This window comes from Hyperolius riggenbachi, chromosome 1, assembly GCF_040937935.1.
Source record: "Hyperolius riggenbachi isolate aHypRig1 chromosome 1, aHypRig1.pri, whole genome shotgun sequence".
NCBI classification, from domain to species: Eukaryota; Metazoa; Chordata; class Amphibia; order Anura; family Hyperoliidae; genus Hyperolius; species Hyperolius riggenbachi.
Window position 1 is genome coordinate 487131701 of NC_090646.1, and position 24501 is coordinate 487156201.

Genomic DNA, 24501 nt, shown 5'->3' on the forward strand with positions numbered 1-24501 from the left:
TTAAAAGAGGGACAGTTGGGAGCTATGCATAAATATATGTCTGCCCTTGACCATTTTGCTTCTTTTGCTATAATTATAGATCTTATTTGCTTTATAAGTTATGAACAGGGCAGGCCACATTTCTGTTTTGTCTTCCTTTGTTAGGCTTTCAATACTTAGATGTTATTTTTAATTTAATTTTACTCAATGCAGTGCAGAGTCACTTAATGCAATTTTTGTTTATGAGGATCTATGATGTTTATTTCACATGACCAGAACAATTACCTTAATTGGCATCTCATGATACATCTATGACTAAATATTGCATAATGCAGCCGGACTCATCAGCAAATCCTTTCCAGCCTCTACATCGATCTGCTCCTGGGTTATCTTCTTTAGTAAGCCATAATAAACAAAATAACTTCAGTGTACTCAAAACTTTATCTCCAATGGCTTACAGTACTTGTTTACCTCAAAGAACTCTATAACTCTAATTCAACACCCACTGGATTACACTCAGCGAGGCAGCTGCTAAAGATCTCCTCTGCTGAGAATCTTGTGTTTGTGTACAGCAGCCCCTGGCGGTGCCTAACTCTAACCACCCCCCTGGTGGTGCCTAACCCTAACCACCCCCCTGATGGTTCCTAGCCCTAACCACTTCCCCTGCATAAACACCCTTTTACACATAGAAAGTATAATATTGTAATAACACATATTATCGTAAATAAATCATTACATACAATGACCTATTATCGTAATTACATCATTCATTACACATATTTTTTTATCGTAATGTCACATATATCGATATAATCCACATATATCGATATAATCCACATATATCGATATATATTAGTGAGATATCGTAATAAACATACACAATATCAGACAATGAAAGTCTAGATTTAGTTTCACAAACCTCTATTTATCAATCGTACTTTATCGTTGTAGATAAAATTTTGATATTTCACAACGGCACCCAAACATGTGCAAAGTTGAACGAAAAATTACAAAACCGATATTTAACATTGAAAAGATATCCGCGGCCAAATCTTTTAGCGCTATAATTAGCTGCTCCGATGCATGAAGCATATCCTGTCTCCTGCCTTTAAGGACCCATTCACACTGGGGTGCTCTGCAGGCATTTTGCATCACTTGGTTGATTGCCAGCAATAAGCAAAGTGCTGTGCACAATATATCACTACGAGAGCATTCACACTGCAGCGTTTTGCAACATTTTTTGGAGCAATCACGATTCTCATTTAATGAATGACAATCAAAAATCGTAATAACTGTACAATCGCAAATGTGATCGAAATGCAAAGTGATCGTTTTGTGAAGTCTGAATGGGCTCTAACTCAACTTTCCCAAATGCTGATGTCATTGTGATGTAGAAGGGTCATCCCAGAAATGTTTTTTTTTTATTTTAGACACACTGGGCCAATTCACTTTTTCTCTTAAAGGGGAACTGAAGAGAGAGGTATATGGAGGCTGTCATGTTTATTTCCTTTTAGACAATACCAGTTGCCTGGCAGCCCTGCTGATTCTCTGCCTCTAATACTATTAGCCATAGCCCCTGAACAAGCATGCAGCAGATCAGGTGTTTCAGTGGTTCAGACTTATAAGTCTGATCTGACAAGACTAGCTGCATGCTTGTTTCTGGTTTTAATCAGATACTACTGCAGAGAAATAGACCAGCAGGGCTGCCAGGTAACTGGTATTGATTAAAAGGAAATAAACATGAAAGCCTCCATATACCTCTCTCTTCAGTTCCCCTTTAAGTTTTTTCGTAGGACTGTGGGGTCCAAAGTCCAGCTTGTGCGCCATTAGTGGTTTGCTGAGCCTTTTCTAGGGGCCCCAATGTTCTGTACAGTAATTAATGGCATGGGGCCCCATGGCCAGATGAGGTAGCCCCACCCCCTCCCCTAGCACGTAGCCCTGCCGCTCGCTTGTGTGACAGCATGTTGCTGCTGGCATTGATAGGGCAGAGGATAGGCCTCAGCACTCTGCAGGGAGTTATGGGAAGGCAGCTGAGTGCTAGCCCACAAGGTATTATTTCCTACTTTTTGGTACATTTTCATTTGCAGAGTGCTGAAAACTTATCAATAAAATTATTTTTAAGCCACCAACAAGCAAGAAAATACTGTGAAGATGGACTGTCTCGTTGAGCCGAGACCATCAGTATTGAAAAATTGTGTTTTTTGTTTTTTTTTATACTATTGTCTTACTACAAACGGTGTCCTATTTATTAGCCATGTCTACCGATAATTGTCCTCTAAGGAAATCCAGTGTAGTGCATGGAAATTCACAACATCTGGAACTTCTGTGCACATACTTGGATGTGTGTTGGTAACAGACATAAAATACTCTGGCTTTTGCTGCATTGACATCTTCAGTAATCAGATGTATAACTACAAGTCAAGGGGCCCCATAATAAAAATGTCACGGGCCCCTGTGCAAGACAACCTCCTCCTCCATCCACCATGGATCGGTGCTCACTGACATGTGCAAACAACACCCTCCATAAATACAACTCATGATTCACAAAGATGTTACCAACTGTGCCCCGCCTGACCATGGGCCACATAGCAGCTGTGATTGCTATTGTTATTGCTACATTCTTACTGATAATAATAGTACTCTATTAGGGTCATTAGCAGTGGTCCACCAAGGACATTTTCAAGGACACTACACTGACCACTACATCATTAGGGTGACTTCCACAAATGCTTTCATTACACTAACAGAGATTTTTCCAGAGATATTAGCAGTAGACCACTAGGGACATTACTAGGGATATTCCCACTTGGCTACCAGGGACATTCCAGGGGACCACTACACAACACTGCAAGATACATATCCAGCGACTAGAGTAATTACGTCATTACACCTCCAGGGACATTTCCAGGAACATTATCTCAAGTCCCCTAGAAGCATTTCTAGGGACATTGCTAATATAGTATCAGGGACATATATATATATATATAATATATATATTTGTATATATATATATATATATATATATATATATATATATATATATATACAGTATATACTGTATATATATATTGTATACACAGTGCTGCCCATAATTATTGATACCCCTGGTAAATTTTGACTTAAAGTTACTTTTATTCAACCAGCAAGTAATTTTTTGACGGGAAATAAGATAATAAGACAATGTACAAGAGGCATTATTGTGGGTAAAAAAAAATTACATTTGAACAAAAAGTGTCCAGTCCAAAATTATTCATACCCTTCACAAACTGTTAGGGCCTGTTTCCACTACACGCAGATTGGATGCAGAATGAATGCAGAAAAACTGACTCCAATGAATGCCTATGGGAAAATCTGCATCAGAAAAATTCTGTTTAGAGGAAACAGGCCCATAGGCATTCATTGGAGTCAGTTTTTCTGCATCCATTCTGCATACAATCTGCGTCTAGTGGAAACAGGCCCTAACAGTCTGTGGGAAAAATCAAAAGTTCTATCCCATTCCAAATAGTCGAAGCTGGTCTAAATCATCCTAATTACCCTGATTAATTGAGAACAGCTGTTTGAATCAACTCAACAGGTGAAAAACAGCAGCTCTCTGCCGTTGGTTTGTGGACAGTCATGGCTAAGACAAGCTCAGTGAGGACCTGCTGCTGTGCATTGTGGCTGCTCGCAAGTCAGGAAAGGGCTACAAGGCCATTTCTAAATGTTTTCAAGTTCCAGTGGCTACAGTGCAAAGTATTATTAAACAATACAAGATGTTCCGCACTGTTGAAAATCTCAGAGGATGTGGTAGGAAGCCAAAAGTGACACCTGTGCTGTCCAGGAGGATAGCGAGAGAGGTGAAAAAGAATCCAAGCATCACCACCAAGGCCATCCTGGTGAATCTGGGCTCTGCTGGTGGCAAAGTCTCAAGGAAGACCATCCAATGAGCACTGCACACTGCTGGATTCCACGGATACAGCCCAAGGAGGACACCACTTCTCCAGATAAGGCACACAAAAGCTTGCTTGGCCTTTGCAGATTCTCATCAGGACAAAGAAGAAGACTTCTGGTCTTCTGTGTTATGGTCAGATTAACTGCATAACGCCGACGGGCGTGACCACGGCAGCAGCCCCAGGACTGCCGTACGTCGATTGCATCAGGTCCTGGAGCTGCAGTTTCCCAGGAAATGGCCACGAGCATGCGCAATCGTTCCCTGACGGTTCACGGAGCGAAGCTAGCAGGCTGTTTGTAAATGAAAGGGGAAAGAAATCCCCTTTGTTTACATCAGTACAGCGCTGCGGTCTCCAGCAGCGCTGTACGAGATCGGCGATCCCTGGCCTCTGATTGGCTCGGGATCACCGCGCTCTCATAGGCTGATGCCTATGAGAGGCGGAACAGGACGGATCACCGTCTTGCTCCATACAAAACATGGAGGGAAGGAGGGAAGGGGAGGTAGTAGGGAGGGAGGGAGAAACAGCCTCATACAGGCTGAATAAAAAAACCCAAAAAAACTGCCACAGCGATCGGACACCTCTGGCGGCATGTCCCCTTCGGGACAAAACAAGGAGGTGAGTCCGATTGCTGGGCTCCATAGCTGGGCTGTGCAGGAGGCTGAAAAAACTGCACAGCCCAGCTGAGCAAAAAAGAGCCTGGTCGTTAGGGGGGTTAAGCCTGGGGACCTTAAGTGGTTAAACAAAGTTGATTTGTTGGTCGCAATGATGTTTCCTTCATTTGGCGTAAAAAAGGAGAAGCCTTCAACCCAAAGAACACCATCCCCACTGTCAAACATGGTGATGTTTCGGTCAATGGACCAGGGAACCTAATCACAGTAAATGGCACCATGAAAAAAGAGCAATACATGAGGATTCTCAAAGACAACAACATCAGGCAGTCTGCAGAGAAACTTGGCCTTGGCAACCAGTGGACATTTCAGCAAGACAATGACCAAAAACACAGCAAAAGTGGTGAAGAAATGGTTAGCAGACAACAACATTAATGTTTTGGAGTGGCCCAACCACAGTCCTGACTGCAATCCAATTGATAAATTGGGAGGGAGCTAAAGATCAGAGTGATGGCAAGAAAATCCTCCAACCTGAAAGATTTGGAGCTCATTGCTAAAGAGGAATGGGCAAAAATAACTGCAGAGACATGAAAAAAGCTGATCTGCAGTTATAGGAAGCATTTGATTGCTGTAATAGCCAATAAAGGCTTTTCTGTTGATTATTGAGAAGGGTATGAATAATTTTGGACTGGACTCTTTTTGCTTAAATGGAAATAAAACCTGAGAAATGTTTTTTCTCCACAATAATGCCCCTTGTACATTGTCTTATTATCTTTTGGGAGACACCTATGTCCTTTCCCGTCAAAAAATTACTTGCTGGTTGAATAAAAGTAACTTTAAGTCAAAATTTGCCAGGGGTATGATTAATTATGGGCAGCACTGTATATATATATATATATATATATATATATATATGTATATGAGTATATATATATATATATATATATATATATATACACACATACTCCACATACATTTTGCTGGTGCTTCCGCAATTAGCGTAACGTGCATTGAGAAATTTGCATAGCGTGAGTTCTACTAGCAACACATGGGTTGTATTCATAATGCGAATTACACTATTTGTGCAATGTACATTATGTTGTTTGTGGAAACACAGGTAAAATATACGTTTGCTGTGTGCACATGCTATTTTTATCTGGCTTTCATGAATCAGAGTCAATAGTGGAATTTTCATGTTAAGGTAATTATATTCATTATACATTAGGCACCCAGGGATAATTCCAGGGATTTTTCTGACTCGGTCTGTTAGATTTTAAACCTGGAGTTTTTCACACAGTAAACTTGAGAGCTAAAGTTTTAGCTCTGTTCTATGTTAATATGGCAATTTAACCTGGAACAACTAACCTAGAATTTAAGCCTGACTTTAACCTTAATCCTCTATATACTTAACAGTAACCTTTACCTCTACTTCATGCCTAACTTTAAAGCAGATCCGAGATGAAAAACTATAGCAAGTAACTTGTCTATATATCTTATCTAAAGTTTAGATGGTTTACACAGTAAATCTAGCTGCAAACAGCTTCAACAGTATACGATTATTTCTTCCTGTGATGCAATGAGAGCAGCCATATTCTGCTTGTCATCATTACACAGGCAAGCTGCTCTGCATCTGCACCCCTCAGCCTATGAAAACTCCACTCCCCTCTCCTCCACTCTCCGCCCCCTTGCCTCTAAAATCTTGTGCATGCTTCAGCAAAAGCCTCCTCCTCCTCAGGCTGAGCTCCCATAAGCACTTGCAGCATGGGACTCAGAATGCCTAGGCACTAGAGGGGCTGGGGGCATGGATACATTAATTTGCATGCAATTAGGTAATAAATACAATTTAAAAAAAACATTTGGGGGGAAGAATGCCTAATAAACTATACATAAGGGGCAGAAAAATGAGGGCAGAAGAAGTGTGTCTCGGATCCACTCTACTAACCCATTCCTATCTCTAACCTAGGTCATCAGGGACCTTATGAAAGACATAACCATTACAACACCTGAGACATTTCAAAGGCTGAGGCCATTGTACCAGTATTTCCATTATAAAATCAAGCACTATACCACTAGGAACTCTTCCTGCCACAATACCATAAGCCCATCAGAGATTTTACCAGGAACATTACTGCTACACCACTAGGGTTATTGTTAGCCACATTACAAGTACACTGCTGCATGTCTAGGGATACAAATCCATCAGTAAGGATATACTGTAAATTCTGTCCTAACAGGAGCATTTCTATGAACTCTGGAGTTATTAAAAGCAGCGTAAGGAAAATGAATCTAAATGGAAGCAAGAGTGGAGAAGTGTCAAACCTCATTCCTTGTTGGTACTTGGTTGTCCAGACCGCTATTGTGTGCAGGTGGGGGAACACACATGTTCATCAGGTCATCTGATTTCATCTGTCTGCACAACATACAGTTCTTTGTTGGGAAAGAATTGGGAGCCCCAGATACTTTTAAAGCTCTTTTGAAACTGGCATCCAAAGTTTATCACAGACTTTGTGGACCCAATTCCAATCTGGGCAATTCCTATGTGTGAAGTGTGACCATTGCCAAAAAAAAAAATTCTACCTGTACCGTCTTTGATAAAAAAAAAAAACCCAGGAAAATAAAAAAAACCTGTGCTTTAATATTTACCAGTCCTTTTTCTCAGTCACCAATGCCCCCTTCCCTCCCTCACAGCACTTAATTTTTTCCAGGTGGACGGGGGTGGGTGGACGGGCAGAGGCGGTTGTCTGGGGAATACGGCGATCAGGAAAAAGGATCAGCAGCGGCTGTTCGGAGGATCTGTACCTCGTCGCTCTAGAGCTGGCATCAGTGGGGGGTAGGCAGCACCAGCTTGAGTGCTGTAGCTCTGCCCCCTAGAACGAGTATCAGCAAAATGTTCCCAATGGATTTTTTCTCAAGCTTTTTGTAAGGGATTGCGGAGATGCCGCCGCATCAGAGAGTGGCATGGCGGCTATCTCCGCGTCTCAGCCGGCGGTTTCCGCCGCGCGGATACATGATGGAAATATGCCTGGGATTGTGGGGAATGAGGAGGAAGTCGCTGCAGCGCCGAGTAGCATGGCGGCTGTCCCCCCGTCTCAGCCAGCGGCTTTTGCCGCATGGTCGCATGGTGGAACTTTGCCTGCTCCTTCAGTCGCACATAGACTGAGGTCAGACAGGATCTTTATGCAAGCAGAAGGGGAGTCAGCTGATCAGCCGGTCAGCTGACTCCAGCACTGATCCTGATTGGCTGAGTGACTGGGGCGGTGTTTAGGAGCGCTCCCAGTATATATAGAACAGGCCTGTCAGTTGTTCCTCATCTGCTGTTGCATATGCTACATGTTAGCACTCAGACCCATAGTCAGATCCGAAAGTGTGCCTAGAACCAGCAGGAGCTGGGGATCCACACTTAGACAGATTCTGTTGATAGCTTAACCACTTGAGGACCTAGCCTTTACCCCCCCCTTAAGGACCAGCGCTGTATTTTCAGATCTGTGCTGGGTGGGCTCTACAGCCCCCAGCACAGATCAGCTGGCATGCAGAGCGATCAGATCGCCCCCCCTTTTTCCCCCCTAGGGGGATGATGTGCTGGGGGGGTCTGATCACTTCTGCATGCTGTGGGTGTTGCGGGGGGGGCACCTCAAAGCCCCCCTCCGCGGCGAAATTCCCCCCTCCCTCTCCTACCTGCTACCCCTCCGGTGATCGGGGCTGCACAGGACGCTATCCGTCCTGTGCAGCCAGTGACAGGCTGTCCCATGTCACATGGCGGCGATCCCCGGCAGCTGATTGGCCGGGGATCGCCGATCTGCCTTACGGCGCTGCTGCGCAGCAGCGCCGTACAATGTAAACAAAGCGGATTATTTCCGCTTGTGTTTACATTTAGCCTGCGAGCTGCGATCGGCGGCCCGCAGGCTATTCACGGAGCCCCCCACCGTGAATTGACCGGAAGCAGCCGCTCGAGCGAGCGGCTGCTTCCTGATTAATTAGCTTGCAGCCGGCGACGCAATACTGCGTAGCTGGTCCTGCAGCTGCCAATTTGCCGACGCGCGTTATGAGTGCGCGGTCGGCAAGTGGTTAAAGTACTAATTGAATTGTATTATTTGTTATGACCCTCTGCTAGCCTTGACTACTCTTCTGTCTTGTGATTCTGTACCTTTGCCTATCTGATCCAGTTGCCGACTTGGCTATCCCTCACTCTGATTCTGTCTTCCACCTTTGTACCGTATCTGTCCGTGTGTTGCCGAACCTGCTTGTCTGACTCTTCTGTTCTCACCAGGGAGCTAGTCCTGGTGAGGGGTTCTCAAAGTAGTAATCACCTGCTCCTCAGGTTGATAGCTGCAGTATAGTCTGAATCACCTGCTCCTCAGGTTGATAGCTGCAGTACAGTCTTAATCACCTGCTCCTCAGGTGACTAGCTATCATTATATGCTGTCTGCGTCTCCTGCCCCTCAGGGGATCACCTGTTGCAGTACAGTCTGAATCACTCGCTACATTGTCTTACTGTGCATCACCCGCTCCTCGGGTGAACCTAGCATTACTCCTCTGAGTCTCCAGCTTGCTGGAAGACTGATTACTGTGTTGATTAGACATACCCCCTTCACCAGCTCCTCTGGACAGTGGGTATCTCCATCTATATTTACTGTTGCACCAAACACCATGTTACATCTTTGTATCCTGTGTGTCTTGCTATACTTGTATTTTTGGTGATTCTGCAGATCACCACATAATCAGGTATAACATCTGTATTATTGGTGATACTGCAGATCACCAATAATCAGAAAATCTGTTCTGGCTGACACCGATCGTTACACTTTTAAACCTTTTCCACACTACTTACTTTTTTTGTAGCTGTGTTGTCCTGGTGGCAGGGCCGGGCCGAGGCATAGGCTGGAGAGGCTCCAACCTCAGGGCGCAGTGTAGGAGGGGGCGCAGAATTCATTCAGCTGTCATTGTTTTTGAAGCAGAAAGAAATAAGAAAAGGGGATACATGGCAGTGACTGCAAGCCAGATAACTAGATATTAAGGTGTTGGGGAGGTTGTGGGCCCTGTGGCACCTCTTAGTCCAGTGGCGTAGCTAAGGAGCTGTGGGCCCTGGTGCAAGTTTTACATGGGGCCCCCCCAAGCACTCTATACATAACAATTGATATGGCGCACCAAAACCTGCGAAGGACAACCACAGTGTCAGAGTTGCAAGAAGGGGATGGGGAACAGTTTGTTAATGATTACTACTATTAAAAGCATCTATAGAAGTGATTATTACCACCACAGGACCAACAGAGAGCTAATACTGTGATAGAGGGTGGACCCTTCGGGGCCCCTCTGGCCCAAGGGCCCTGATGCGGTCGCTACCTCTGCACCCCCTATTGCTACGCCCCCGTCTTAGTCTAATAGCAATCAGTGTGTGACGGCTGGGGTGGGAGGGATGGAGGGGTGCACTTTGGTGTCTCAGCCTTGGGTGCTGGAGGACCTTGTCCCGGCTCTGCCTGGTGGAGTGATTACCTCTCTTTTTATTGCCAGAGGCTTAGTCTAATTTAAGTACACAATACCCATCTACCATTCTATCCCCTCTCCCAATGCAAAGTGCAAAGATAAATATGAACTCTTCCCCATACCGTGGAAAACTTTAGAGTTATTAATATTAGCAAGGAGTTCCACTTTAACATTGCTTGTAGAGACACTAAGTCATATAGTCCAGACGTAATGAGTATGTGAAGTACTGTATATTGGTAGTGTTTCCTTGATAGCAATAGTTCAGTGATATTTGCCTAGATTTTTCTTTTACTGCCTCTACCGTATAGACAAAGATTTACATTTTGCTTTAGTTTAATAATTAAGATACCTCAGTTTTCAGGTTAATTCATGGTACAATATGTGGGAGGGCCCTTTCACACTACGCCCATTGTCTTGCAGAATAATTCTGCATGACACCTTACTGCCCATTTAAGATTTGAGATTCAAACACTTTATTGTCATTGGGTAACACAATGAAGTTACTTTAATGGCAGCCCCACGGTGCATATAAAGAACATAGTAATAGTACCAAAGGTAGAAGTAGAAGAATTATACAAGTATGCCAGGTATCTCAAATATTTATACAATTTGTACACAGTGATCAAGCTTATACAATTCTATGGGCCTGATCACATATTATAACTGTTTGCGTTTGTTTAACTCGCTGCATGCAGGCTTTGCATTAAAGTTTATGTCCAGTCTCCATTGCAGTTCACACTCATTATAATGCATGCATTATGCAACACACACCATGTTAATCCAGCCATATACCGGTAGTTGATATATTCAAAGGATGATTTTAATCAACAATATGACATTTGATTGCATGCACAGTTTTCCTGAGAGGAAAAGAGAACGGACTGTGCTTGGCCAGCAGGTGGTGATGATGAAGTGTTGTACAGTACAGTTTCCTGCTGATTACAAATAAGAGGCCGAGCTGGAGTTATATATTGCATAGTAATTGTAAGCTGCATGTCTGAAGCTTGTGATCAATCATCTGCATCTGCATCCTGCGTATATTCCTTTTCAGAAGAATACTCTGCTGTCTGGCAAGAATTTCAAACGTGTTACGGCGAACCAGTGTCATTGATATGCTTAACAGTGTAAATCTATATGCAGACATAATGATGAATAAATCACTGCTGGCCTACTGTCTGTTTTATTTTGTCGTGGACTGTTCATCTTCCTGCCTAGCTGGCTGGGTAATGCAGTTGTTCTTCTTGCTAAACTGACAGTGCAATTTAACTAGACAGAGAGCTGTTCAGACCACTCCCTCTGTACTTCATCACACATGGAGGAACTGGGAGGAGGCAGCAATCTTATCACAATCACAAACTTATCACAATCTGAATACAGAACATGTTATCCAGACCATCTCTTCCCTATAGCGAGAAAAACTCTTTGTGGCCAGCACTGCAGCTGCAGCGGAGTTATAATAATCTACTGAGCTACAGTGCTGACCACAGAGAGTTAATCAGTAAAGAGCAGATAGAGTAGATTGAGGGTGTGGTATGGTTGCTCCCTAGCAGGGAACGCCCACTCTGCTGCTAGCTCCATGTTTGTTGTATGGCCCTCTGGGTGACTGTGTTTTACAAGGGTATTTCTCAGGAACAGTTCCATCACATATGAGAAGTGTGTAAATGATAAAATAGCCCTCTATGCACCTTTATTAACAATTAAAAATCTTGGCAGTTGAACTAGGGCTTTAAATCTAAATGGTGCACAGGAGGTTTGTACCCCGTCCCATACAACGAATTCCCAATGTGAGACTGTTGTATCCCCTGCAATGTTTGCCCTGCTTTCATTTGTCATTGTATAGTGCTGACTTACAACAGGAACAAGGAATATGTCTAGTTGCCATGGGTAACAAGCACAAATGGTTTCCTTAAAAAAAAAAGTAGGGGTCATATTTATATCTCTCTTTAGAAGGGTCATACTCTACACTAATCAGTCGCCAGTACTCCATGACTAGAAATAATGGCGGCTGGTGGCCAGTGGGAGCACTATAGCAAGGGAGAAAGGCGTGGTCACACTTTATGACACAGGCTGAAGTCTCACTTAATACACAAATACCAAAGGCATTTTCAGAGCACAGGCAAATAGCTCTAAAGCCAGTCATGGTGAAGTGATAAGGCAGCGTACGTATAATGGTTTCACATGTTAGCTCTTTTACAGATTTAGACACGGATTCACATTAATTTTCCTACAAAGAGTATTGAGCATTTGATTTATGTTATTGTCATAGATGAGAGACATGTCTGATCTGGCCATAAACAGATCAGTTAACATTCTTTTCATGTTGTGACCATTTACCAGCTGAACTTTTGCCTCTCGGTCTGCATAGAGACTGCTGGTGCTCTGAAGCTACCTAATGCAATTTATTTATAAATATGTAAAACGCGAGGTTGGACGTAAATATGACTGTGGTGGAATGCTAGATAGCATCTGCTCTCCAGAAGGTCTGTTTTATTACTGTATCTACACAAAACGGCCTCTTCCAATGTTTGGAATGTGCCTGCATGTTTGATTGTCATCTCAGGTCTGATGCCAACAACAAGTGACCCTGGGACATTAACTGCAGATTGTGTTGCTAACAGAAGCTAATTTGCCTTCACCCACAATAGCAATGACATTTTATAATCCAAACAAACATGCTCACTGCAGACCTGTTTATTAGAATGCATGCCATCTTTTTCAAGTGCAGACCAAGTACAAAACCCATACATGTATCAGGCTGGTACCTTTTTTAAGTTATTTAACCAACCAAATGACAATGATCACCCTAAAACATTATGCCACTGTATTCTGTTTCCACAATGGCTTTAAGTCACTAAGACCTGTTTGGTAAAAATGTAATGTTCAGTAGCGTAGCTCATGCAGTTCAAAAAAATCTTTTTGAGTATTAACTAAGATGTAAAAACATGTGGTATTAATTCAGTACATTTTCAAAACATTTTGTAACTATTAACAATGGTTTTTACCTCATGCGATATTTCATTTGGTATTTTAAGGCATCATGCCGTATTTCATTTGGTATTTTTAGGATTATTGCTGTGCATAGAAAATGTATGAAATATGTGATACACTGACAATTAAAGAGCAAGTCTAAGCAGCATAAAATTAACATAAAATTTGTATCAACTCAAAAAAGTATTAACCATTTCAATTACTACACAATAACCTTGTGAATTTGTATTTTACAACATATGTGAAATTAAGAAAAAAAATTTCATTAGCTTTTCTTATTTCCATAATAGTTTAAAGTGGGATAAAACTCTGACATAACATTCAATAAAAATGTGCGCTCCTTCTTTTTATTACCCATACATTTATCATGTTTGCTTTTGTGCACAAGCAATATTGTCTGTCTACAATCTACAAGTTCACAAAGTACAGCTAATCTGCTCTGAAAGCTGCCATTGCATTTTATTGCGTAGCTGCTGTGTTTATTTATTAAAATCTATCTAGTGACCACATCTCAGCTCTTTCTGCTTCTCAGCTCAGTACCGCTCAATTTCATCAGTTTGCTAATGTTTACCAGTGCCAGATAAGGTAACCATAGGGGTAATTGTTGAAGTGCTGTGAAGCTCTGCATGAGCAGCATGTAAGTCTTACTTTACCTACAATGGGTATCATTCATAAACAGGCTGTCGGTAGTGCGGGAAAACACCGTTCTTCTCCGCAACCGGTAATTAAGACTTCTGGGTGGCCATTCATAAAGAAGTCTGCCTGTTGCGGAAGAAGTGCGGAGGTTTTCTGGAGGAAGCTGGCGGCAGCGTGGCGGTAGGCATGCGGAAACTTAAAAGCTGCCCGATTCCCTCCCTGCGCTGCTCTGTCTGATGCTGCTTGGGAGGTCCCTCCCATTCATTTATATGTATTCCGCCCGCCTATCGCTACTGTCGAGCAAGCGGTATTTTCCTTCCGGATACCGCTTGCTCTAATCTTTATGAATGGATGTGTTTGTTACTTTTTCTAGATTAATCTAGAAAAACTCCGCACAAGGCGGAAATGTATCGCTCTGTCACTTTTTCATGCGGAAAGAGCCTTTATGAATGGGGCTTATGCTGAGTGGTCGGGAAAGTCACCGGTGTTAAGCATTTCCGCATGCGGAAATGCTTTATGAATGATACCCAATGTGTGCAAATGAGGAAGATCACAAGAGACCTCAAACAAGGCCTCATGGGCTACTGCTACTGATGCTCTTCCTATGCCAGTGGTTGTGTCCATAATTACCAGCAGCAAAACTGATTAACCTGTGAGGCACACGGAAAGATGTAAGCTGCATCACACAGAATGCAAACTGCACTCACAAACTTGACAAAACAACAACTTTCTTAAACTAGAGATGCATGGAGATGTATGAATTAAGCCTAAATGTCATTTTTTAAAACATGTATTTCTATGCTGGAACACCATTAGCAGTGCAAATATCTTATGATAGAAAAGAGACTGTGAGCTCTTTTGCTTGTGTACAGACCAGTGTTGCCAACCTTTCACGTTATTTTTTACTGACAAATACCTAAAAATTTACTGACAAAAGATTGTATTTACTGACAAAATCACAGTAAAATGGGCGTGGTCACACAGCAGAATGCGGGCGTGGTCACGGCTGTTGCCAAATATTGTTTTTACTGACAAAATCACAGCGTGCCGTAAAATGGGCGTGGTCACACAGCAGAATGCGGGCGTGGTCATGGGTGGGGCCAAATATACATGATTTTAGTAGTGCTGTAAACCGTCTGCCAGAGAAGTTTTAGCTCTGCCATAGTGTCCCCCCCCCCCCCTCCCCCAAAATACATGTAATCTTACAGCATTTCACCAAAAATCCACGTAATCTGGCAGAGGTTCTTCTAAAATACAGATAATATGGCAGTGGTTCCCTAAAAATAGATGTAATTTGGCAGCAGCGATTCCCCCAACATACACATAAATCTGGCAGCAGTTCCCCACAATACACTTAATCTGACAGCAGTGGTTCCCCAAAAATAGGTAGCCCCAGGTCTATAGGTGTCCCCAGGATAGGTGGCCAGCAGTATAGATGTCCCCAGAACAGGTAGCCAGGGGTAGAGATGTACCCAGAACAGGTAGCCAGGAGTAGAGATGTCCCCAGAACAGGTAGCCAGGGGGTATATGTGCCCAGTATATGTAGGCAGGGGTATATGTCCCCAGTATATGTAGCCAGAGGTATATGTGCCCAGTATATGTAGCCAGGGGTATATGTGCCCAGTATATGTAGTCAGGGGTATATGTGCCCAGTATATGTAGCCAGAGGTATATGTCCCCAGTATATGTAGCAAGAGGAATATGTCCCCAGTATATGTAGGCAGGGGTATATGTGCCCAGTATATGTAGTAAGGGGTATATGTGCCCAGTATATGTAGCCAGAGGTATATGTCCCCAGTATATGTAGACAGAGGTATATGTTCCCAGTATATGTAGTCTGGGGTATATGTGCCCAGTATATGTAGTCAGGGGTATATGTCCCCAGTATACGAAGCCAGAGCTATATGTCTCAAGAATATGTAGGCAGGGGTATATGTGCCCAGTATATGTAGCCAGAGGTATATGTCCCCAGTATATGCAGCCAGAGATATATGCCCCCAGTATATGTAAGCAGGGGTATATGTGCCCAGTATATATAGCCAGAGGTATATGTCCCCAGTATATGTAGTAAGGGGTATATGTCCCCAGTATCTGTAGGCAGGGGTATATGTGCCCAGTATATGTAACCAGGGGTATATGTCCCAGTATATGTAGCCAAGGGTATATGTCCCAGTATATGTAGCCAGGTGTATATGTGCCCAGTATATGTAGTCGGGGGTATATGTCCACAGTATATGTAGCCAGGGGTATATGTCCCCAGAATAGGTAGCCAGGTGTGCCCCCAGCAGGAGGGGAGCAGCGCAGAGAAGAGGGAGAGCTGTGGGCACAGTGGGGAAGGGGGGCCATCTCCCCCTCCTTCCCTCACCTTAGGGCTCTCCCTCCCTCGCTCTCCCCTCCAGAACTAAGTGTTGTGCGGCGGCTGGCAGCGGGCAGAACTTACCTCGGGATGGTCTAATGGATTTGCCGCTAGTCTGGTCCAGACCAGAGCAGCGGCACCAGAACTTCCGGCGCTTGGAGCGAGGCGGAGGTAAGTTCCGCCCGCTGCCAGCCGCCGCACAACACTTAGTTCTGGAGGGGAGAGCAAGGGAGGGAGAGCCCTAAGGTGAGGGAAGGAGGGGGGAGACGTCACCCCTTTCCCGCTGTGCCCACAGCTCTCCCTCTTCTCTGCACTGCTCCTCTCCTGCTCACAGGGTGGCCGATTGGCCGCCCTTACGGACGCTGCTGAATTCCTTATGGAATTCACGGGCAGCTAAATTTCAAACAAAATTTACAGTATGTCCGTAAATTTATGGGCGGTTGGCAACACTGGTACAGACATGCTGATCAGCCCCTCTGCATGCAGCCAACATGTAGGTCTGACTAGCAGCTACACATAGTAAGGAAGTGGGAGTATTACTAGTTAATCCCAGGTTACTGCTGGTCAAAGCTGGTTATTGGCTGTAATAATAATAATTCCAATATCTGAATAGCCGTTTTCTCCTGCCAGAGACAAAGCACCAGAGCTGCAGCCACTAGGGTGCACTAGCAGGGAAGTAGCAGTGTTAGGGAGTTTTGCCCCAAAACTTTTTACTGGATAGGTGCTGGCTTAATGAATAGGGATGAGCTGATATTTAAACACTGGTCTCCTATGTCAGAGGAAGAGCCATTAACTATTAGACTATCCAGCCAATATAGATGGGAAAGGTAGCAGGGAGCTCTGTACACTGAATCCTGAGTGGTCACTCTGGAAAACTGCTCCACTTTGCATCAACTTGGCTCCAATTTTACTTGCATTGGCCAAGACTTCACAACTGCAGTGCAGTAATAAAATCTACATTCATAAAGTCTCCTAGACCCTATTAAAGGACAACCGAGGTGGCATGTGACATGATGAGATAGACATGGGTATGTACAGTGCCTAGCACACAAATAACTATGCTATGTTTCCTTTTTTTCTTTCACTGCCTGAAAGAGTTAAACATCAGGTATGCAAGTGACAGTTTCTGTCCAGGTCGGGACTGGGTGGGAATGGGTCAGACTATAGCATAACCCTCAATGATAAGTAATTACAGCCATAAAATACTTTCCTATCAGTAAATGGCTTCAGAAAGCAGGAAATAGATAAAAAGGGTCAATGATTCACAGATTTGAGCTCTAGCATACTTCAGCAAAGGTGTCATTGAGTAGAGACAATGGCCCATATGCAATTCACTTTTTCACTTGAGTTTTCTCCTAGGTGATATTTTTAAACTTGTCAATAAAATGCCTTTTACACCACCAGCGAGCAAGAAAATACTCAAAATAATTTTAATATTACTTTTTCACCTACATTTTGGTACTTTTTTAAATTAAAAAGTGTTAGAAAACTATTTTAAATCGAAGATGAAAAATTATCACCTAGGAGAAAACTCAGGTGAAAAAGTGAATTGCATATTTTTTATTTCGGTATTTATATAGCGCCAACATATTACGCAGCGCTGTACAGAGTATATTGCCTTGTCACTAACTGTCCCTCAGAGGGGCTCACAATCTTGTCCCTACCATAGTCATATGTCTATGTATGTATCATATAGTGCATGTATCATAATCCAGGGCCAATTTTAGGGGGATGCCAATTAACTTATCTGTATGTTTTTGGGATGTGGGAGGAAACCGGAGCGCCCGGAGGAAACCCACGCAGACACAGGGAGAACATACAAACTCCTTGCAGATGTTGACCTGGCTGGGATTCGAAACGGGGACCCAGCGCTGCAAGGCAAGAGTGCTAACCACTACACCACCGTGCTGCCCATGGCCCAATGAAACAGTAACAACTTAAAAACTAGATTTAAATATAAAATAAAACTGTGGGATATCTAAAAAAGACATTTTTAGGAGAAGGAGGATAGATGCAATTGTATTTCTCATCAGTTTATTTTCACCTCGGATGTCCTTTAAGGGTTGGTTGGGACCAATAGGAGCTGTTTTAGACACACTTTGGAATCATTGATGATTCCAAAAGGACTAGGCTAATGAAAGTCAATGGAGGTGATTCCACAGGAGTGATGGCGAGAATCCCACAAATCTCAAACGTGGGTCCTGCAGCATTTTTGGAATGACTGCACTAAAATACAAAGTGTAGGATCACTGCAAATTGCTTGTACAAAACATTTTACTACCCATTCGCTGTACAAATCACAATCAAATTACATTCAAAAGCACTTTAAAATCACCAGAATTTGCTCTGGAAAACGCTGCTAAAATCACCACAATAAAATGTTAAGCAATTGTGTTTTGCAATTTCTAGTGGGCACTGGCCCTTATGCCTGGTACAAACCATGCAATTTCCCATCAGATAGACGGGTAAATAGATTATTTCCGGTAGGTCCGGTCTGATTTCCGATCTCTTCTATAAAAAAAATTGAACAGAAAAAGAATCAGAAATCAGATCGGACCTGAAGGAATTAATCTATTCAACCCATCTATCTGATGGGCAATTGCATGGTGTGTACCAGGCATTACAGCAGTGCAGAAATAAATATGTTTAAAACAAGTATGCAGTAAAGCAGAACACTGAAGATACTTCCATGTTTAACCTCCTCACAATTTCATTTTGCCTTATCCTTATTCTCCCCCCCCCCCCCCCACACACACACACACACATACACACATATATACATTCTCCAATAAACCCAACACACAGAAAAGCTGAACAGATGCAGTGTGTCCTGTGTATCATGAGAGAGCCAATCAGCAAGCAGTACAATAAACAGTGATGGCGAGTGATGAGTAAATACAACTACAAACAAACTTCCATTCTTTGTAATCAGATTACTGAACAATGACCAACAAAACTATATAGTTTAACTATAACCTATAAACTGTACACACAATGCAATCTTTGCGTCAGATACACTGATGGTCCAATAATTCTCAGCATGTCCGATCTGGTTACAACAAGCGAGAAAGGATGAGCACTGCACAAAATCGATCCCTTTCTTAATCGGAAGCAGATCGGACATGCTGGAAATGATCGATTATCGATCATTCTATCTGATGAGATAATTGAAAATAGCTAGTGATCAGCAAGGTGCCAGTGATTTATGTTCAACACTTCATCATCTGTTCATTGCTAGGTCATGAAGCTCTGGTTCAGACATTTTTGGTGGCAACACACATGACAATTTTGTATTTATTTTTTTAGATTTGACAATTTTAATCGTGTTTTTCTGATCAAATGAAAATGTACACCCTGTGTTTATTACAGTGATTTTCAGTGAAGAAATACATTCTATCTAATGTGTCACTTTGACAAATAATGTTTCTTTATTCTTGAATGTAAACTTCACATTTATTAGGTTGAATGACTTTCATACAACCCACCCCCCACCATTCAATTTCTGAGAAAAATTGATCTGGTTTTTCCAACCTTTCCGATCAATTTTATTCAAGAAAAATAACTATTTCAATTTGATTTATCGATAAAAAAAGGATTTTTTCACACAGTGGGTTGTTTTAATCAAATTGGGGTAAAATCGAACAGAAAAATTGTAACATGTGTGGCCACCATTTGTCCACAGGAAATCTGATGTAGAAGTAAATATCTGTTGATCAGGTGATTGGTTGAGTGCATGAAGTACCAAACTGGCAGAGCAGTGGTGCAAATGAGTGACTGAAATTGGATTATCAGCACCTACTGCTACATGTAGCACCATACTTCTCAGTTGCTACTTCCAATTGGCAAAGTTTGATAATTTGCCCAGTGAAGTCAATATTGACCTGTGTCTGGCCACCATCACTGATTAAGCTAGAGCTTCATCATATCTGCATAGACTTACTAGAACATAAATAACCACCTACCTCGTCTCTATCGAAGTTCATAAGAGGTGAAGTTCTGACAATGGGAAGAATGAATGCTGGTTTCTTACAATGTGCAAAGATTGGATTGATCAGTATAGAAACATTAAGAGGTAGGCCATGCTAGTAATCATATTACACTTGTTGCGTGCAGCAACTGAGGTATCATGTTTCCACAGAGGACTGAAGTAACCCATTGCTACAGCTGTTGCTGGGCTGCAGTACATGCAAGCTATGCACTGTGGGACAACCTCATATACTCTCTCAAACCTGGATAATCGCAAATTCCTTCTGTTTTAGGGAGGAAACATTCTGTTTTGCATAGCATTTAAACAGTCAACAGACGAGACTAGCAAAAAGGGAAGCAGGAAATTTGGGCGCATGGGGCAGGTGGACAAAAAGGGGGCCGCCATTCACTCCATATTAAATATAGTTCCACGGGCGCCGAACAGGAAAAAAGGGCGCCCGGAGATTATTAATGTTTTCAAACGGCACCCGGAGATTATTAACGTTTTCAAACTGCGCTTGTGATGATTTAAGTTTATAAATGCGCCCGTGGTAAATAACGTTTACAAATATACTAAGCATATGTATTGTATTGAACTAAACCATTGTTTAAAATGTTATCACTTGCTGTTTGTGAAACATTATTTTCCACATAATAAAGCGATCAGTAAGTAAACTGTAATATATTTTTTACAGTCACTATTTGTAAAACATTATTATCCACACAATAAAGCGATCACTAAGGGGGGTCTTGGGTTAGGCACCACCAGGGGAGATTTAGGGTTAGGCGCCACCAGGGGGTCTTAGAGTTAGGCACCACCAGGGGGGTCTTAGGGTTAGGCACCACCAGGGGGGTCTTAGGGTTAGGCACCACTAGGGGGGATTGAGGGTTAGGCACCACCAGGAGAGATTTAGGGTTAGGCACCACCAGTGGGTCTTAGGGTTAGGCATCACCAGGGGGGATTTAGGGTTAGGCACCACCAGGGGGCTCTTAGGGTTAGGCACCACCAGGAGGGATTTAGGGTTAGGCACCACCAAGGGGGTCTTAGGGTTAGGCACTACCAGGGGGGGCTTAGGGTTAGGCACCACCAGGGGGGGGCTTAGGGTTAGGCACCACCAGGGGAGATTTAGAATTAGGCACCACCAGGGGGGGTCTTAGGGTGAGGCACCACCAGGGGGCTTAGGGTTAGGCACCACTAGGGGGTCTTAGGGTTAGGCACCATCAGGGGAGGTTTAGGGTTATGCACCACCATGGGAGATTTAGGGTTAGGCACCACCAGGGAGGGTCTTAGGGTTAGGCACTACCAGGGGGGTCTAAGGGTTAGGGATAGGTAGAGGGAGAGTTATGTGTGAGAGTAGGGTTAGGTTTAGTTGTAGTAAAATGTTAGTAATATTTACTAATGTTTTACTACAGTTATTATAAACGTACTTATATATTTTTTTCATTATTATAAACAATATTTTCAGATTTTATTACATGAAAAAACGATAAATGAAGGTTATACACAATATCATACAAGTATAACGATTATACATATATTATTGTTTTTTTAACAAACATAAATATAAGTTTCACTTTCAAAACAGGGAAGATTATCGTACTCACAATGTGCGATTTCATAGACATTATTAAAGGTTTTTTAATTTGCAAAACATTATAGTAAACGAAATACAACAAACTATTTTTGTAAACGCTATTACCGCTTATCGTTTACACGACGTGCCCTTTTTCCCCGACGCTCTTTTTGCATGGACACAGCAGAAAGTTCAATTTCTGGCCATTTTGTGAAAGTCAAGGCAATTCGATAAATATGATCGGATCTCTGGAAAAGATCGAAAGCTTTTTTTTCCTGATTTTTATCAATCTGGAATGCTGGAAATTTTTCTTAAGTTTTCTAAAGATTGTATGGTGTATGTTAGATTGTCAATGTATTAATATACACACCCTAGCAATTTTCTCAGAGTTTTCAATCATTTTTATCATAATTGGGGAAACATTGTACATATGTGTGTGGTACATTGGTCATATTTTTGAAATGTTACAATCAGTCAGAAAAATTGATTGCAATTCTTGTATTAAATAGATATTTTAAAAAATTGTATGGTGTGCGGCCACCTTTACCTGATATTTATTTAGCTTGCACTGTTTGTTAGCACTGCACACCGTGTACTAGTTGTCATTAGCAATGCACGACTCTATAGATTTATCAGCAGAAATAAACCTCTAAGTCTAAATCTAATTTGTTTTTCTCTTTTCTTTTTGCTATGCGTCACTCTTTCAGGAGAAACTGTTACCTTTGTAAAGTTCTTTTATGTAAGTCCCAATTGTCAATGCTGACAGGTCTCCCTGCTGAGCTCTGTCCAGCAACATCTGCTCCTGCCAAGCTATAGTGAATACTGCAGCTTGTTTCCAAACACCCCTCTCATTGTTCATCATTTACTTAATCTCACTGGCCTTCTCTTATGTGGGTCAGTTGTCATACTTACATTATGTATGTATAATCCAGCTCCTCTTTTCCTGCTATGCCTTTGCGGGGTGTGCAGAGTTCTGGAGTCCTAGTTGTAAAGGGTGATGTGACCTCTTGCACACCACTTTATTCATCCCATGGGAGGCAGATAAGCGGCTGCAGGCGGAATATTGAGCGCAAAGGGGGAAACATAGGCCTCCTGGCATGCTAGAGATCTCAAGCATTGAATGCCAAGGGAGTGCTAATCCTGCCTCACACTGTGTATGAGAACTGTGTGCGTATGACATGTGTCTCCCTGTGAGCGTGTGCTAATCAGTGCCATTACTCTCTGCTTTATTCTTTATGTTATTATTAGCATTGGCTTTAGAAAATTCAAACTTGTTTCCCAAAAAGACACATTTTAAACTGTATACACTATATGACTCACTGACTCGGGTACCATTTGTAATAACTGAGTGTTTTCAATGTCATGTCAGTAAAAAAAAAATATATATATATATATATATATATATATATATATGAAGTTTACAGTTGGCAAGGATAGCATTAGTTGTCTTAAACAATTTAGCCGTTTGGACGTGACAACGGCTACTGTTGCGCTTCCCATTCATTGATCTAAGTCCCCGGTAGAAAGACCAACAGCTTCTTATCAGAAGCCGTGGTCTTTCTGAGTAAAAAAAATAAAAAAATCATGTCCTTCTTGTACTTCCTGTAAGCTTACAGGATAGAATAAAAAAAAATGTCTGTGGCCATCTTGTAGCCAAATAGTAAAACTACTGAAAAAATGCACCTTTATTTCCAAATAAAATATTGGCGCTATACATTGTGATAGGGACATAATTTAAATGGTGTAATAACCGGAACTAGTGGGCAAATAATTTAATTATGGTAGCATGTATTATTTTAAAGCTATAATAGCCGAAAACTGAGAAATAATGAATTTTTTTCAATTTTTTTCTTAATTTTTCTGTTAAAGTGCATTTAGAAAAAAAATATTCTTAACAAAATGTCATCCACTTGAGCCATAGAGAAACATGGACATTATCTTGCACAATCAGTTGTAACTGACAGCTGCTGATATATAACTGACAACAACTGGTATATTTCAGTTCTGACAAAATATTGTTAGAACTGGAAGGGATCACTGTAAGAAAAAAATAGTGAGCTTCTGAGAGGAACTGACAGTGAGGTTAGTATGCAATATTCATTTGCAGCTACGTCATGTGTTTATTTTAAATAATTTTACTCGCTTCAGGTTCCCTTTAAATATAAATTTCAAGCAAATATCAGTCAGCCTTTCAGTGCCCTTTTTATACTACTGAAGGCAAGGGGAGGAGGCCCACTCATTACCCTCCCTCCCTTTAGAACACGTTAGCCTCTTAACATGTACATGTTAGAGTAAATTATCCACTTGAGGACCGTGGGCTTTACCCCCCTTAAGGACCAGGCACTTTTTTTCCATTCAGACCACTGCAGCTTTCACGGTTTATTGCTCGCTCATACAACCTACCACCTAAATGAATTTTGGCTCCTTTTCTTGTCACTAATAAAGCTTTCTTTTGGTGCTATTTGATTGCTGCTGCGATTTTTACTTTACTTTTTACTATTTTTTTAACTTTCTGTGCTGACATTTTTCAAATAAAGTAAAATTTCTGTATACATGCAGCGCGAAAAATGTGGACAAACATGTTTTTGATTAAAAAAAACCCATTCAGTGTATATTTATTGGTTTGGGTAAAAGTTATAGCGTTTACAAACTATGGTGCAAAAAGTGAATTTTCCCATTTTCAAGCATCTATGACTTTTCTGCCCCCCTGTCATGTTTCATGAGGGGCTAGAATTCCAGGATAGTATAAATACCCCCCAAATGACCCCATTTTGGAAAGAAGACATCCCAAAGTATTCACTTAGAGGCATAGTGAGTTCATAGAAGATATTATTTTTTTGTCAGAAGTAAGCGGAAAATGACACTTTGTGACAAAAAAAAAGTTTCCATTTCTTCTAACTTGCGACAAAAAAAAATGAAATCTGCCACGGACTCACCATGCCCCTCTCTGAATACCTTGAAGTGTCTACTTTCCAAAATGG

At 42.0% G+C, this 24501-nt stretch overlaps 1 long non-coding RNA gene across 1 annotated transcript in view; it reads right to left on the reverse strand.

The window, feature by feature from the left end:
* LOC137522242 (uncharacterized) overlaps nt 1-22577 on the reverse strand; it is a 57578-nt gene extending 35001 nt beyond the window's left edge. Inside the window, exon 1 of the long non-coding RNA XR_011022263.1 lies at nt 22433-22577. This is a non-coding gene — a long non-coding RNA (uncharacterized lncRNA). The remainder of the gene's footprint in view (nt 1-22432) is intronic.
* Nucleotides 22578-24501: the final 1924 nt, after the last annotated feature.